General features: G+C 36.2%; 1 pseudogene; it reads left to right on the forward strand.

The window, feature by feature from the left end:
- Positions 1 to 1,037: 1,037 nt before the first annotated feature.
- LOC138313636 (F-actin-monooxygenase mical1-like) lies at positions 1,038 to 18,895 on the forward strand (annotated as a pseudogene).
- The last annotated feature ends 230 nt before the right edge of the window (positions 18,896 to 19,125 follow it).

The raw sequence follows: 19,125 nt of genomic DNA on the forward strand, positions 1-19,125 counted from the left end.
CAGATATTGATAGCCTCCTGGTCCTACTGATTGGTCATGTGAGAGGAAGATCATCACCTGTCTGGTGTGTGCACCCACCACTGTATGTCCCTGACAGAGTGATAGCTGGTCTAATATCACACCAGTCCTTGTGATCATCAAAAGGTTTTCTATTTTCAACCTGAACCATTCAGTCAAACAGGTGATGATCTACAATTATTTCCTGATTAAAGCCTTAGCCTGGGCTGTTGCTAGGTTCATATGTATTTCACTGAAATTACTACTATCCCTAAAAATATTTTGTGGGGAAAATTACTTGGCTTACATATATGATTAACACTATATCTAGCCGATGTAGCAGAAGACATGACTTGACCAACATCCCCAGAGGATACAATCCACACTTGTAGTGTGGTGTTCCTCTATGTGGTATATATGTAAGCTATACAATGAATATAGCCCTGTAAAAACCGCCGCCCGCCTGCAATAAAAAGGCCATTGTGTATTGACAGATCAAATATGATCCAGTCAACTGTTTGCATGAGAGTGTGAACTCTGAATGATATTTAGCATACCAATGTTATATAAAATAAACATTTACATTACCTGCATAGAAATATGTTCTTTATTGTTGAGAATAGCTAAAGAATGCAGACACCAGAAGTAGCGAAATTGTATACCAGTAGATGTCTCAAACAATTGGGACAGCTTATACTGATATTATAACACATTAAAACTTTGCTCTATCAATCAATGAGGAATTTTAAGAGATATCTATCTTTTATAAGCTACGCTATTGAGAATTTTGGCTTACCCTGCCATCTGAAATGTGTTGGGAACTACAATCGAACTGTAGTTACAGGTAACCCAATATATTTCTAGCTGTCATAGAGTGTCCTGTTACTTCCCTGTCTATCGTCTTATAATGTAATGCTAATGTATGTATATAAATATCTTATTGTAGAAAAAATCGTGAAGCTACAATTTTATCTCAAGACTTATGAAAAAAAACTGATGTTTGAAATTATTTATATTTTGGCAGGTTATAGAGATGCATTATGGATTATCGCCATGGCGACTTGGTAGGGAAGTATCCGTAGACCTCTTATTTGACGACTTCATCAAAGCAGGCACACTGTAAGCATATTCTATCCCACATTCCAACAACTATGTGAGGAGTTGGACATCAAGCACACTACCCATAGACACTTCTACCGCCGACACTCCGGCAACCGTATCACATCATGGAAGGCAGGCAGACATGTGTGGGCCAAGCTTCGACAAACGAGCACGGGCTCAAGGAGTACCGCAATGGGAGAGTCCCTGCTCCGACACTTGGGTAGGTATATTGTATAGTATGGAGAACAAATCTGCTTTTATGCTCTCTTTTTACGACGTATTGCATCAGATGGGTGGTTCTTGGTAGCATATCATAGTTTTACATCAATCAATCAGTTGGCTATCACAAGATAAGAGTCAAGACACAAATATTGAATACAGTACATAAAATATTTCAAGAATTCAACTTCATCTGAGTTCCAAAAGAAAAAAAAAACCCTCCCATTCAAACTTTTCCCCATATTCAGATTTCATTACTTTACTATGGCTGTAGAAACCTCGACAGTACAATTGATGCCTACTTGTCGATAAACCTTCCCATAAATGGAAGATCATGAGGTACACTAGGGACACTGAGAATGTAAGATATATAGAAATGTATGTAGCAGAGCAACTTATTAGGTTAGAAACAATTTCATTAGTGATAAACTCTGTAGCCACAAAGGGAATTTAATACTGATGTGTCTGAGATTTATGGATGCCCACAAGTCTGCAATGGCAGTGATTACAGATCGAGATTTAGCCAGTGCCCAGACAGATCTAAAGAGAGTAGAAGTTAGACTGTGCTAGGTCTTGTCTTGATTTGGTTAGCCTGCAACTTAACCAGACAGTATGGCAACATGTAATGGCTGAGGTTTGGGAAAACAACAGAGGTGCTGTTAGGTAGTGGGAAATTATGTTTGTTGATAAGGATCCTCATAAAGAATTTATAGCCAGATCATATTATATTCCTGGTTGTATAATGAATTTTGAAAAAATACCCTGTTGGGGTGTTGATTCGTTTTTTTTTTGCCAGTAGTGCTAAATCAGATGAACTGTGTTGTCAAAACTGAATTTATATTACACAATATATGAATTTGTTCAGTGAATAGCTAAATGACTTAAAAAGTAAGATTATATCATGAATTTTAAAATGGATTTAGGGAAATAGCTCCAATGAAAGTAAATCTATTCTTGACACCATGCATCCAACAATGTTAACGGAAGGATTGAGAGTGTCGACATGATGTCTCTGTTTACATTTAATGAAATCTCTTTGCATGAGCATCCTGAAGTAGTCATTATGGGCACAGATGTGAGTCAATTTTCATAGGGAAAAAATAAATCTAACATTTGTACAGATTTCATTACTATATGTTTACTACAAGATTGTATACGTAGTGCTCTGTGATTTGCCTATTGTCATTTCACATGGATCAATTTATTATACATACTGGAAGAGATGTTTTCCCCCCCCACCCCCTAGCACAATTCATGCATTGGTAGCTGATACCAGTGTTAGATTTATACTGTTTACATGAAATTTACTGCAAACCTCTGACTCCCCAGATATAAAAATGCATGCAATTAGATCTAAAAGTGTAATGTAAAAGAGACTTTGGTTCAGAAATATGCTTTTCGTATTACAATAAACTGACAACCTCTGTAGAAAGACCACTTGTTGCCTTAACAAGACCAGTGGTCCCAAATGACCAATTTCAATATAATTCAACATGAGTATAAAGACCAACTCGCTTTTTTCATCAATCTCTTGTGTGGTCTTTATAGATAAGTTTTGACCTCTATATACATTGAACTTTAATTAGATTTGTGTGTGTAAGTAATATACCTGTTTTTGTAATACAGTCAATCTTTTTTTAACTCAGAGCCTGTGGAACCTCAGCTTTAAAACTTATTAAGACATTTAGGTTAATGAATTCACATATCTTGAGTTACACATCATTGTAAAACTTAAATTTGGACCATCAAAAGACCAAATATGAATTTTCTTGTTAGTTACTGAAACTCAGTCGTTAAACTCCTTGTATATTCCAGGTACTTGGTGATTGATGTGCAGGACCATGTGGGGTTGAGGACGGCCATCGAGTGTGCCCCTGTTAGGGGCACGTGTGGTGCTGGATGGAGGAAGAGGGACAGTTTCTCCAGAAACAATGTGCTTCACCTCTGGCCCTACCTCATCACAGACCTCAAAAACCTTGGTGCCAAAAAGTTCTTTGGAAAATTCTGTGCTGGAGCCATCGATCACATCAGTATGCATCTTTGATCTGATATGTCATTGTTATTGACTGTAATGCAATGTTTTCTAGAGAATTTTTCGGATGCAGTAAAAGATGCAGACATGTTCGTTTACATTCTCTAGTATGTTTACAAATTATTCTTTAAGATATATGTACAAGTGAAATGATGATGATTAATTAATTTCTGTGAAATGGAGGGTAGAGGAAATGACACGGCTGAATAACTTCAGTAGAAAAAGTTAATGCAGATCATATTTTTGCTATGACAGCCTCACAGGCAGCATCACTTTTGTAAAAGATGATCTTTATAATAATGTAATTATATAATATGCCATTATTAAACCCTTATATTTGTGTTTATAGGTATTCGACAGCTTCAGTGTATCCTTATGAAGGCAGCTCTAATCCTGGGGGTTGAAATTCACTGTAATGTAGGGATTTGAGGACCTCCTGGAGCACACCCGCAGTCGGACCAGACCACTCTACCAGTATGTATAGCCACAGACATTCTTGAAATTAACTATCAGTGAACCCTATAGTCTTTAATTCAATTTAACAAGGTAAATGTTCAAGAATGAAAAAAAATCCTCGCAGACTCTTTTCCAATTAAAATCAAGTAAAATTATAACAGTATAATTTTAAAATATATTTTTTATTTTAACTTTACTCATCGTTGTATCATGTGTGCTGTAAGTTAATTGAAATACATTTGAAAATTTTGATTTGGAATTAAGCATATTACATTCACATACACATGTATCGGTATAAAAAACAGTATGTTTTATATGATCTGAGTAGACTACAAATAATGTGAAAATGGTGAGTATTATGCATTATGTCAGGTATTCCCAATTAAAGTACACGTTTATTTGTTTAACTTGACATATGTCATATTAATTTTAACGAACATTCGATGCATGGCGCTGTAGAAGTGGATCCTCCAGATCACCCCTGTATCGCTCAGTATGAGTTTGATGTTCTGACTTGAGAGCTGATGGCAAGAGGAAACACACTTCAGGGTTAGTAGAATTTAGCAAGCTTTAGTTCAAATATGTTAAGGTACTCTCATCTCGATACGTTTACATCACAACGCATTTCGAAAGTTTCAATGATATGAATATTATTGACTGTAATTTTGTTTTTGATACACCCAATTGTTTATGTATTTTTTTACGCCAGTTCATTTTAATTTACTTGTTCATGCTAGGTTTTAGAAGAGCATGAAGGAATTTCGTGGGAGCTCCTTGCAATAGCTATCACTGCCCATCTTTATAAACCGAAACACCACAGAGGAAGCCAGTGTAGGAGTGAAAAATCAGTGGTGTTGCGTTCATCTTCAACTATCAAAAAGTTCTTCAAAGATCTGACAGATAAAACAAACGGGCATCGATCGGGAGAATATTGTAGGTACTACAAGGATGATATACTCATTACTTTTGTGATGTGACAGCCAAGAAAACCAGTGTCTGTTGGGACAAAAGTTGAGATTTTCACATAAGGTGGTGAGTTGGGTATTTATCTCTATAGCAATCTAATGGAGATATTAGTTAATATGTATGGTAATACACATGGTTGCAATCTAGTCAAGGCCATTTTTATACTGGGTTTGAGTAGATGTAATTGCTAACTATGGAGTGAAGTTGACGCCTATCAAATTAAATTTTGAAACAATGCATGTTTTGTGTGCTGGGTGAGGATTTAGGTCATTATTGATTTGATTGAGACAATCGTTTATGACAAAATTAATTTCTCATCTGCATGTGGTATGAATTTTTGAAAAACTAATGAAAAATGTAAAGTAAAGTTGTCAGAACATATTTATCTATTAATCAAATTTATCAAAAACATTTAAAAAATGTAGTCATGAAACCCATTGCGTCGAAAATCACCGATTATAAAGGGTCTTATTGATAATAACCTTAACTTATCAAGTGATTATTTTGATTTATAGGTTGTTTTTCCTGACCACTGCCTCACCTCCTAGCTCCTGCCAATGTGGAATCGGAGAGATCCGTTTGATGGACTATGCCCGTGAGGCTGCTGAACTTCTCCAACCAATCAGCAAGCTTTCCTCACCTGGACTATGCAATCAACCACTACGGTCAGCCAGACATAGCCATGTTTGATTTTCACCTCCATGTGTTTGCTGCCCAGAACACGATAGTCACGGGTCATTGAAACGGTTCGAAACGGTCATTGGTGACAACTTGTGTTGATGGGATTAGTAGGTCTTTGCATAGTCCTTTTGGAGGTGTTTTAATTTGCCATGTAATATGAGTGGACATTTAAAAAGACTTAAATTTGTGAAATTGATACAAAATTACATTTGTTGTGTGTAGAATGGAAATCATTTCAAATGGATTAATATTTTCAGTAGACTTCTTAGAATTAAATTTTACCTTGAACATATGCTTCCATATTTATATTCAAAGATTATGCATGCATTACTTGGAATCTAACAGGGTCCAAAATTTGGTATCTCACTATTTGTGCAGGGTTCAAAAACATACATTCAAAAAAATTGCTATAAGAGAACAATCCTTATTTCTGGGGAAGATGAAGGGATTAAATGTTGGGAACAAAGTTGCGCGGAAAATCTTCACCACTTCAAAAGACCTGCAAATAAAAAGAATGACTAAATTCACTTTAGGAGTGGTTGGAGCATTCGTACTGTCATATAATGTTATATGGCATAACTTATTGTCTCTCGTATTTCCAGCCATTCTGGCCCACAGGATCTGGTTGGTGCCAGTGGGTTTCACAGCTGTCTTGAGGATGCATGGATGATTCGATCGCAGTGGCATCAGGGCGAAGATGACTCCTATCCAGGTTATTGGCAGAGAGAGGAAAGCATCTGCCTACGACTCGCTCAGACAAACACCAGAAAATCTTTCACAAAAAACCACCATATGTTACACCAAAGACCCCAACAACAAGGTACAAAAGAAACCATATCACTGAATGTTAGTTGAAGTTTACTTACACTGATTTTATTGTCCAAGAATATTTTCTTGGAAGCGCTATGGCCGTTTGTAATTGAGAAGATCCAATATAAATAAGACATATTGCCTTTCCCTTTAAGTTTATGTCAGGAAAAGAACGTATAATAGCGGGATGTCCTCAGGCAATTACTACATGTCGTACAGACAATATCCAATTCAAATTTTTTTGCTACTGAATTTAATTTATTTTTTGAATTTTTTCACCTTATTATCTTTGTTGAGCCACAAAGGTCAGATTTTCCCTGAGTTAGGTAACTTTCATTCATAATATGATGAATATATAAATTCCTCCAAACAGGTATACCAACTTAAACTTTACAAGGCCCTTCTTAACCTGAGCAGCTGCGACACCTACTATACGAACTGTGGTGATTGGTACCAAACCTGGACTAGAACCATTGATGTACCTGCATAGCGGGCGAGAACTGGTGTGAGGTTCTATTGAACATTAAACAAGGGTAAATTCAATATTATCATAATCGCTCATTACAAACTATCAGTAGCTTCTATTAAATTGGGAAAACAAGTCTAATTTAGAGTGATATGATTTTCTCTTTAGACATGTCTGTTTCTTTATTAATAATAGTTATGAGAAGAAACACTATTGTTTTTTATAAGACGTACTAAATCTGCTCAAATTGAAAGAGACATTCTTCTTATTAGTTTGGCATATAATGCCACATCTTTGTCATTAAACAACTTTTACATATGCATGAAGAATCCTTTTTAACCATTTTAATTACCGTTTATTTTGCAGATAGATTTTGTGGACAGCTACACATTATTAAAGATGGTGCCAAAGCTTTTACACCGAACATTCAGGACAGTCATAATAGTGGACTAAACATCTTCATAGGCGCAACGGATTTTCCTCTCGGTTACCTCATCAACCGATCCTCAAACCCAAACCTCATGTAAATACATAGTACCACTAAATATAATACTTCCAGTATGAAATATTGTAAAGAAAAACATGTTCCAAAATGTACAATACATTATTGAGAATAAGGATTTTCTAGCTGGAACTAGAAAATACCATGCTCCTGTAAAACTGATTTCAGATTAAAAAGGAAGTGTTAAGTATGGAAAATGTTGTCTTTACTTAATTTGGAGAATACAAGTGTAACTCAATTGTTTCTCACCAAAATAACTAGTTTCTTTATGTATAACAGAGACATGAACATCATGAACTCCAAAGAAGGGGCCAAAAACTGCCAGATTGCATTTGATGTGGCTCAGAGGGAGTTTGGAATCGCTCCTGTAATGTCGGGAGAGGAGATGACGCAGTGTTCCGCCACAGACAAACTCGCCATGATATCTTACCTGTCTCAATTCTACCAAAAGTTTAGGAAGGATCGAGCTTCTAGCTGTAAGTATTCTCAGCTTTGAATAGAGAAATACAAATAAGTGTATATATGTTAAGAATGTATAGTGGTCCCATGCTTCAATCACATGTGTCCCTTGAGACAGCTTTTACTTTAATAGTTTAAACAAAATGCTTCCGACATTTTCTCTTTGAGTAATGCTGACATTTATACCTATGAGGAGTTTATATGGAAATTTGAGGTTTGAAATGAAGTGTGATGTAATCTAAATGTATTTCTAGGCATACTGAATTATTAATGAACACTTGATCTTTGAAATGAAATTCATTTTTGTGATGTTATCTAAAAGTGTTTCCAGTTATATTGAATTATCAAATTTAGCAAATGTAATATTTACTATATTTATATCCCTGAAATTTATTTTTCAAGTTGAGTCCCCGAGAGAGGAGAGTCACAACAAGAGCCATCATAAGTCCCCACATCATCGTCTGTCAATCCTACAGAAGTTACGAGTCAGTGCTCGATTCTCAAGGTCAAAAAAGGTTAGTATTGTAATGAAAAACCTGGTACTGACTATTAGCATGGAATATGCATGTCCATGTACTCCATGAGTTAATCTCTAAAAAAAACCTAGTTGTGTAAAGGTAAAGTAAGTGTTTTATTTGTCAGAGGATCGCATTTCCTCTAAGAACGTGTAAAAGTCCCCATATTAGGCCTGCTAATTTGAAGTAGATTAGGAAGAGAACGTCCTAGAAGTGTTGTGTCTTTCTGAAGCTGTATGAATTGTGATTTGTTTTGTGGGGTGATTTATGTAAGTGATTGATTCTGTTCAGAGTGATAAGAGAAAGGAGTGGAGATTAAAACATGCAACTGTCGTTCAGTAAGAAGGATACCCAAAGACAATGAAGTCAAGGCCAGTAAAGTCAGACCTTGTATGGTGTAACGCTTATACAAGACAACCTTTTATGGAGTGTTTGGATCAAATGGCTACTAATATACAGCATATTGTTTTAGTTTAAGTATGATAAAATGAAGAAATTCTGTAACTATTTAATATTTTAGTCTGGTCAATGTTTTTTCGCGTACAGAATGAAATGTTTGTGTGGTGTTGATTTTATATCAGAATCAAATTGTAGACAATACATGTTAACCAAATATAACATGAAAACTTCGCCATGTAGTTGAATCAGCAAACAAATTTGATGGCTGCGCATACCCAACAAAAATGTTAAAGAATAACTCAGATCAAGAGGAGTTCCTTAGGCAGCAGTTTAAGGTCAGCCGCTGTGGCTTGAGTAAATTCGTGAGTGGACAAAACAACGGTTTTTTGTCCAAGGTTCACCAGGAAGGAAAAAAAACTACAGTCAAGACTACACCAGACTATCAAAAAAGAGAGAAGGTATATCTCGAATGAACAATGCTAATATTCTAGTATGTGTAGTGGATGGAACAGTTAGGAATTGAACGATATTGGATATTCTTGGACATATTGAAGATTGGGGCATTTTATGCCTCATAAAACTTGATATATTTATATGAAACAGTTGAAATTATTAGTGTACAGAAGAAGTTGTGAGGTTAAGACGTGGACCAAAAAAAGATAGAAATTTTAGTGTTCCCCAAAGTTTGCGTTTTATTATAAGGGTAAAAATTAGAATTGAATGGATACGTATTCAAAGGTCAGAGGGGTTTTGTTGGTCTGATTTGTTATCCACAGAAACAGCTTCGTGTAGTGTTTACTAGCTAGCTGTACCAAGGCCCAGTAGAGGGTTCTGTTACTTCAGTATGAAGAGGGTATAACTGATGGAACGGTGCATGGAATGAGTGCGAGGGGCATCTGTTCTTCCATCGCGAGTGTCCCTCAAGTGTAGCTTTCTGCCTCTTCTAGGTCTTAGAGACTAATAAACTACAGCACTGATCGCACTTCCATACTGGAGCAGGTGACGCTAATAGAATGATGACTGTTGTGTGTAATATTACTTATCTTTTACTCATGCTTCTTTGAAATAGATTATATGAGAAAAAGATTATTGTCTGTTTACATTTGTGTCTGTTGTGTGTAAATGTCAAAAAAAGATATATGAGAAAAATAAAATAGCGAATAGATAGCTGTGTAAAGAAATTACTGTCAGAACTAAGTTATCATATTCTATAATCACAACGTTGCAGTGTGTGAGTTAATATAAGTAAATTGTCTCGGTGTTACAGATGGAGTATCTACTCTGTTTCCGCCATCCAACGTCCATAAACCAGGAGTACAAGCTAAGCTCCAGAAGGAAAAGTGTCATGGCTGAAAGAAGCGATAGTCACGAGGTCCGTGATTGTATTCGCCTATCTAGTAAAAATGTAGTGGGTAAAAGTGATTATTATAAACCATTTCAACTCTTTCTAATGTTCTAAAGGCAGATAATGTTGTGATTATGAGATCAAATTACTGCTACAATGTATTATCCGAAAATTATTTGAAAACTAGTAAGTACAACAAGTGAGGATAACTGATGATATGGAGTAGCAATTAATATATGATGTAGTTGCTGCTTATCCTTGTAAAATAATCTTGTTAAATAAAGATGATAACAAATTATGTAGATACAGATATTATTCTCTTTCTGCTTTGATGTAGAATGTTAATTGTCACTTTGAATTTTCTTGAACAGGATAAACATTCCAAAGATTTCAATTGACTCGTAGTGAGGTCTCACCCAGACCGCGCACAGAGGGAAGAAAAAGATTGTTCTCCTCGCGAAGAAAAAGGACCCAGAAGTAAAAGTAAGGACTGTCCAATAAATATATCATACCATATTTATATCTCTGAGGAAATGTGGAGAGCTGAGGGTGTTGTTCTATGATTTTATGTATGTAGTTTAGTTGAGAGTATCTTTACGAGTGTATTGTGCATGCTGAGATGGTCAAACACTATCTAATACAATGCCTGTCACCTTATTTGATGGCTGCCCACAAGAGTGACCTAGAGAGAATATGTAAATCTTGGAAATTTATCAAGTACTGACTACCAGCTGGTGTTAATATTGTAGATTGTTCGTGTCCATTTTGGACAAATTCAATGTTATGGACAAGAGAGTTTCTATGAAGGACTGTATTTAAACGCAATAAAAAGTTCAACAATTATAAAAGTATATTGGAAACATTTCAGAGCCAACTTAGAGAGTTTAAATCCCAGATCATAAAATTGTGCAGGCTCATTTCTTCTGTCTTTAAAGTAAATATAACAGTTCACGATGGTGTAAACAATTTGGTAAACCTGATTGTTGGGACAGTAATATCATGCAATCAAACATTGAAAGTGTAAACTCCAGGCTTAGAGGTGTATATATTTGAGATTGACAGTGAAAGAATAGTATTGAAGGCCATGATAGAAAAGGATGTACGCGTCGGTAAATGAGCGGAATTGTTGTGTGGACTGTTATATGATTCATGAAATTGGATAACACAATTTATCACTGGAAAAAACCTAATAGAAATGAAAATGATTACTGACTAAGAGTGCTATCGTACTGTGCAATCAAATATATTCGAAATGAACACTGAACAATTATTTGTGTTGGCAGTGTTATTCAGGTTACAGCTTTGATTGAGTTTTGACATGTATTGGAAAATTTCAATCAATTACATTTGGAATATTTATCTGAATATGATACAATATAAATGTTTTATCTTGATAGCCGGGGAGGGGGAAGCGGTACAAGATTAAAGATTTTATGAAAGTTAGACTTGTTGTCGGAAATGTATTGAAACTTTACAGAGTTCTTTAATTTGGATGGTAAAAACGCAAATGATTCTATTTTAAGATGATATAGATTCAGTGTAAAATTTATTTGGTTCAAAAATTGGAGTAACTTAAATTTATTCACAGTGTATTCTTGTAATAGAAACAATCTAATTTTGATCTACTAGGTTCCACTGTCTCCACTCCCTGATGCCAGATTCTGATATTGGTAAAGTGCCAAGAAAACAACAGAGAGGATTTTAGTTTTGAGATTAGCATTGTTGGTCTCCAGGAAAGAGGAAAATCGGGAGGAGGAGTCTCACCGAAACACAATCTCCGGGCATCCATGTCCTTCGGAGTCTAACCTCAGAGCGCGCCTACAGGACATTAATGTATCTGACATCCGAACCACGATGTATGTATGCTGTGGATATTTCATTTGCTGTAGATCATATTACCTACAAAATATCTTTGGTGAATTTCATAACATATTGTTATGAGATAACATGAAGTGACTGTGATTTGAAAAGTAATTTTTCTTTTGTCCCAGAATTGATGATATTTTACGATGTAAGTAGACCAAAGTTTCTACAGAGCTCTGTTAAACAGTAAACTCTTAGTAATGACTCTTCTGTTTCTTACCTGTTACCCAATTAATGTTACCAATTTAAGCTCCTGTCTAACTAGAATGCAGTACTATTGATATTCATGTAAAAATTCTAAATTGCTAATCTTGTATTTTCAATATTTTTCCCTGTCCGCTATCGGTTATGTAAGAGTTCAGAAATCACACTTTTGTATCCTACAGATTGTTTCATGTTCTATTCTCTTCTATGTTTTTATTTCATGTGAAAAAAAAATTCTTTCCTGTTTATAGTGTTAGTTTTATACCTTTTAAAATTTTTTGTAGTATTTTGATTTTTTTAAAATTCACCGTGAACTTAAATACATACCACTTGGCTTCAGAGGTGTATCAGACCCATGATATTTAAGGCTGGTATCTGATGCATGGGGGGACGTAGATCTTATTTCTTTTTTCAAATCTTGTGATGTAACACAGAAAATAACTGGCACTTTTGATCTTTCAGAGACCTTTATTGAAATGCTGATGGTGGGGGGGGGGGAGGGACTTGGTAGGCAACAAGAATTGCACTTGCCTTCCTAGTTACAATAGAAGTTTGATTGTTTGTTTTGCATTTAAGTATATTAAGACAAAATCACAAGGTTTCATACTCAACTGCAGAAACAGAGGAGTGTGGGGGAACATAAAAAAATAACAGCAACTTGTGATATGGCGTGAATCGATCTTCAAGAATATGGCATGTGGAACTTAAGATGGTTAAGAAATATGGGAAAAAAACAGGAACTTTAAAAATGGTCCCTATGGACAAATCTTTGGTAATCTTGAATATTTAGAATTGAGTCTTGTTGTAATATCAGGGTAAAAACAACATGTTTTAATTGGCCTCCTTAATTTCTAGGGGAGTTTTTCATATCATAAAAGGTAAAAAATATGGGACATTTCACTCTTCTGTTTGTGGAGCTTTACTTAAAGTTTGGCTTTGGATTTCTTTTCTTTGATATAAATACTTGTTTGACATTGTAATTTCAGGGGGAATGCATAAAAAATCAGAGAAAGGTTTTTCTAAGTGGGGGGGGGGTTAGAAAAACTGTTAAAAATAGTTTTTCCTCCTTATATTGGGGGGAAGTTTCCCTTGTTTACCCATAAGAGGATAAAAATGTATCACTCTCGGGAGTTGGCTGGTTCCTGCACGTGTTAACCTGGTTTTATCCTGGGGCTATTACAAAAAACTTTAACAGCCTTTTTAGGGGGACTCATTTTTTTCTGGGTTTCTTGGTGTTTTTTTTAGAGGACAGTTATATTTGGATTAAAATTTTCATTTTTTTAGCCAAACCAAATTTATTATAAATCCAAGGTATAGTTAAAGAAAAAAAAAAAATCAATTTTTTGTTTTTGTAGTTAGTAATTTCGTATTTATATGTAAAAAATTTTTGTTGATGTTCTTTTTTTTTCATTTTTGTTCCATATGGTTTTGCCAATCAATTTAGAAGGGAAAATAGCTAATTAAAGGGAATGAAAAATTTAAAAATGTTACATACATTTTATTTTATTAAGCTAATATTGGAAAAATGTCTCAAATTGTCACTATCTCTCAAAAAAAAGATAAAGAGAAAGGTAACCATTATTGTATGTGCATTTTGTGTGTGTTAAGATGGAATTTGGGCCTCTATTTGGTGGTATACATGTGTGTAGCAAATATATGTCCAACCATTGTTGTGTTTGTAAACAGGGTATGGGAGAATTTGGTTTCAGAAATTTTTAGATAAGGGAATTTATGAATGGAATATATGTGATTAAAAATAACAATTCTAATTGGATTGAGACATTAGTTTGGGGAAAACGTAGTTCAAAAGATTTTCGGTTACTGAATGGGTCCCATATATTTTTTATGGTAAAAGTGATTTTGCTATGAAATGGATAATCATTTGTTTACTTTGCCCGTTTTCCCATATTGGGACCAGGATTTAACTTTTTTGGGGCGGTAAATCTGAAATTTTCGAATAAGCTTTTGAAAAATGATCCTTTTGTACTTTTTTTTGCAATGGAAAATAAAAATATGTTACAACTTTTGTTTTATATAGTTAAGGTTCTCTAGGGGGAGGACTTAGTTCTGGTTAATTTGGTTGTGTTGCTGACCTGAATTCACCAATATGGTACTGTTGTTGTACCACCACCACAAAAACATGTATTCTACTCTGGAAATGGATTTAAACTGTTATTGTTTTAGAGTTAGAATAAATGTAAATTACAATAGAAAAAACCCAAAAAAAGGCCACACAGGTTGGATGATATTAATCTCATATAAAAAACCCATTGGGAACTTAAAAAAATAAAATAGATTTCTTTGGGACCAAAAGAAAACCTAGCACCTAAAAGAAACAAAGGAAAAGGAAGGGGATTAGGGGGATGGGTACTTATCCAGTGTCAAGATTTGGGTTTAATTGAATACTGGGTTACATTTGTAATTATCACAAAAAAAAACTTTGGGAAATGTAGCATGTGGTTTTTGTAAAAATTTTTTTTTCTTTTCCTGTTGTGTAAGTAGGCTCCAATTTGAGGTCTGTTAAATAGGAATATGGGAAATGTAGGGAAGGACAAAAAAATAGATTTATTGGGGGTCGAAAATTTTTTGGATGGGCGCACCTGGGATTTAAATCTCGCCATGGTAACCCTGTCACGAGTTTTGTACTATTGTAATTCACTTTATAGAGCATTTTTGTGTGTGCCTACACCAAATAAGCCCATAAAACTTGTGGGGGAAAAAAATTCATTTTAGGGGGTGACCTCCAACTCTTGTCTTTCTTAGTTTATAACTTTTAATAATGAATTGGTATTCAAAATCTTTTTAAAACAACATTTCTTTTTTGGGTTATTTTCTGTTTGATATTAAAATAAAAAATATATAGTAAAACAGGAACTGACAAAGAGAGACAGCTTTGTCTATACTGTGGCCCTACCCTGTTCCTGGCTAAACCGCATATTTGCCTATTATAGTACTGTAAGGGTTTTTATATCTTGAATTATATGGGAAATTTTGGATTCTTGGTCTTAATCTTTAGATTGCAAGTTGTTTTTTTTGATAGAGCTTTATGGAAAGGGGGGGACACCCCTAACTTTTCCATAGAATTGCTTTTTTTCTCAGCCAGATTTGTTTTGGATGGGAAACTCTTTTTTACTGGAAATTAAATAAAGGGAGGAAGCTTCTTTAGAAACTATTCCCCCAAATTTATAAAAGCCACTTCTTATATTTGCAGATTTTTATCAAATCCAATGTTCTAATCATTAAAAAAAAGAAAAATACATATAAAAAAAAAACCTTTCCGGCGAGATGATTATTTGATAAAACTTTTCTTTTCGAAATATTGAATATCTTAATGTTGTTATGGGACTTTATGGCCATGGAGTAGGTTTTGAGTTATGTTGGATATACTCTGTGTTGTTTTATCTAATTTATGCTTGATTTACACCGCTACATAATATTTTACTAATTGGCTGTTGATAGTGTTTTCTTGATTTGATCCACTATTGAGTTTTTTGCCCTCCAAGGTTTCGGAGCGGATGGGGCGGACGCTTTGAAACACTCACAGGGAGCTGTATGGAGGGAGGGAAAAAAACATTTTTGGGGGGCCTTCTTAAGGGGAAAAGGAATTCTGTCTAAATTTAGAGGGGGATAAATGGTGTTCTCGAGGTTAGTTGAGTGTACACTCAAACGGGATAACGAGGAAAAAAAAGGAAATAAAGTCCGCACTCGAAAAAACCTTATTTGTTAGCCTGGTTCAATAATGCAGGGGGAAAAAGTTCACAACGCTCATGGGAGGGACAGTTGCGGATGAGGGATCGGGGACGATTACCGAGTGTGGAGGGTGTGGTAAGTATTTCTCTTTATTGAAGTTTAAAAGCAAGAAGTAAATTGGACTAGAATTACAGGTATGTGGAAGCAATAAAGGGAAAAGATAAAATGGGTAATTTTCATTTACCATTTGTTCCTTTCTGGGAATATTGGAAAAGCGCTCTTATAAACAGGAATTCGCATTTGATTATTGGTATTGTAAAAAGTTCACATTTATTTTTTGAAATGGCAATTTGTTTAATACTAATTTTTAACATTAATTTTGTTATGTTTTTTTTTCGCTGACTCTGATTTTTGTTTACCGAGGGGATGGTTTGATAACTGAGGATGGGAAAATGATTTTGATGTTTTGGGGAAGGAGGCTGAAAAACGTAAGAAAACAAGGGACACCTTCTGTTACACCTAACAAAAAAACTCTAACTTTATAAACCTTCCCCACCTTCCGGGGGGGACAACTTTCCTCTGTTGGTGGTGGGTGTAAAGGGCACGGCGGAGCTAACACTTCTTCCCAACAAATCCTCCGGGGGGAGGAAAGTTTGTTGTGAGGGGGCTGGGCTCCTTGGGAAAAAGAGATGTTTGGTTCATTGGGAAAAGAAAAAGGGGACGAACGATAGGGGGACATTCAATTAAAAAAACCCCCAAGGGCTTGAGGGGAATTCCTGAAGGAAAGGATGGAATAAGTTGGGTTACAGTGCCAGCCTTAACTGCAAACTCGCGCGCAGTTTTTTCCTTCTGGATTTGGAACAGTTATTCACTACACTCCCAGGCCTTCACGCCGCGGGCGGATTTTGATTTTTTTTCCCGTTCCAAGGGGACCACAGAGGGGGGCTACAAAAGTGATTCGGCTCAAATTCAAGGGGAACAGGAGAATCTTGGGAGGACGGAGGTGGGGGACGAGAAACAACAACGAAAAGGGCGCTGGAGGAAAAAGTGATTATTTCAAAAAAAGGGTCGGATGAAGTTGGATCAAAGGACAGAGTGAGGGAATATGTGATGGAGGGTGTTTGAATTCCGGAGGAAGGAAAAGAGGGAGGAAGGGAGGAGGAGGGAGGGGATCCCTTGGGTATGATAAAAATAGATGCATTAAAAACATGAAAAAATGGGGAAAAAAGTTAATTTGTAGGGGGAACATTGACACACAATGTCAAAGTGTAATGTGGTTGGATGAGGGATAGGTGTTCCTGGGATCTGCTGGGGAAAGACAAGACGAGGTGGGGATAAAAAAAACCCAGCATTGGCCGTCCTTATTCGCAGATACATTTGAGGAGGCACGTAGAGATTAAGGTTGGGGAGGGTGGGACACAGAGCATAGCTGTACAAACTAAAAGGTGTTGTTACATAAACAGGGATGAGTTGGAGATGGGCTCGCAATAGTCCTCGGGACCGGGCACCCAAAACACTACAGGGATGTGTTTATATAGTTGTCGGAGGGTATGAATGCTGTGACAATGCAAGGACATTCAGGGATGCAAAGATTTTAGTAGAGTAGATGATAGGTTTATTACACGGACAAGAGGTGGTAGGAAAGGGCTGTGAAAAAAGAAGGAGAAACGTCCTAACCTACGTGATTCTTTTGCTCTCCGATTCTAGTTTTACTATATCCACCCCAAGTAATTCTGGTAGGTCCTCTATCAGCACTCTTTCATCTGAGGGTAGATCATAATCAGGCATTTGTGAGAAGATGAGGAAAAAGATGAACAAGACCTGTTGAGGATTTATTACGAGATTATCAGCTTACGTAAGTCAGGTTTTAGGGGAGGACCTATAGCCGAACAATACCACACCCAGAACTAACGTCGATTAATCTGGATGATACTTTCATGCGATCTGGAAGGAATTCGAGAAGAGAAATTCATTTGTTGACAAAGACAACAGTTCTATGCAAACACCTAATGCAAGTGCGAGTGATAAAAGTGCTAATATTAGTGACAAGTATTCGTCAGCGAATGAGAACATATCTCCAGATATGATGTATGATAATAATGTACCTAAAAAGAAATAGTGACGGTAGTGCTTGGCGCCGCTACCGCTACCTCCTCCCCCTGTAGATAATAACGATAATGTGAAACCATCCATCAAATCACTCACAAAAACGACAGAACAGTACAGAGTCTGGTGGTGAATCTGGAAAGGAGCGACGTCACCATCCACGGGGAGACAACTCCCTGATATTAGTATATCTTACAAGTAAAGTAGCGCAGCAAGGGCTTTCAGAGCAAGTTTCAATGAAAAAGAAGATAGGCTCTCCTACCTCAACTATGACAAGTGGGGATAGTACAACTAGTGGAAAAAAGAGAGTTCTTCAAGCCCAGAAATGAAATTCAAACACACGGTTCAGTTTGTCTACAGATAGTTCAAGACAATAACTACACATCCTCCTCATCAGCTAACGGAGACAAAGAAAGAGTTCCAAAATCTAAAGACAAAAAGACGAGAGTGTCAGTTGATCATACAAAGTTAAGAGCTTTAAGCAGTTATGAGGACAGTTCAAGTCAAAATGAGGAGGCAGGTGGCAGGAAAAAGAAAATTGGTGTTTAGATTCAAATGTCGCGAGGAATCAAGTGAAGGAAGAACTGAACAAGCCTCGTGTAAGTGTGGGATGAACACATTGGTGGATGACATTCCATTTGCAGATGACAGTGAAGAAGGACCCACACTTAATGACAATTTTCTTTCACGCACGCCTGCTACATCTATCAAGAGGTAGCGCCATGCAACCTGCCATGAAACGACCCAAGTCCAAAGAGGGACATTAGAAAAACAATCGAACTAACCTACTTACTCTCCATGTTCCAGGGGAGAGCAACTCTCAGCTATACAACAATAGATCACATCCACGACATCGTGAACGCACACTGAGATTATGGACAAGCACAAGTGAAAGGCACGAGAGAAGCTACACGATTGAAAAGTGATGTAAGAATTAGGGTTAGCGAACATGGGGTACACACCTCGCTGGCACCTGGTCATATCTCGCCGTCATACACCGGTATACGCCTCGTCCGGTAACAGCTCCACACCCTTGTACCTAGTGACCCTCGTTTTCTCTGATAGAACTGATGATAATTTATAAGTCAATAGTGCTTGCCATTCTTACTCCAAATGGTGACGGACGTTAACTAACGTAAAGTTTTCTCCTAAAGAGAATAAGTACTGAACAATTAGAAACGTGCTAATGGTAAAGTTCTGAGTAGGCAGTACTGTGAAACAAGTCAACAAAAAGAAACGCAAAATCATTTCTACCAGATGTCTTCGTCCGCGGAAAGAGAAAAGCAAAAGCATTTCACAAGGACAAAAGGTCAT

This window comes from Argopecten irradians, unplaced genomic scaffold (genome assembly GCF_041381155.1).
Source record: "Argopecten irradians isolate NY unplaced genomic scaffold, Ai_NY scaffold_0797, whole genome shotgun sequence".
In the NCBI taxonomy this organism is placed as follows: domain Eukaryota; kingdom Metazoa; phylum Mollusca; class Bivalvia; order Pectinida; family Pectinidae; genus Argopecten; species Argopecten irradians.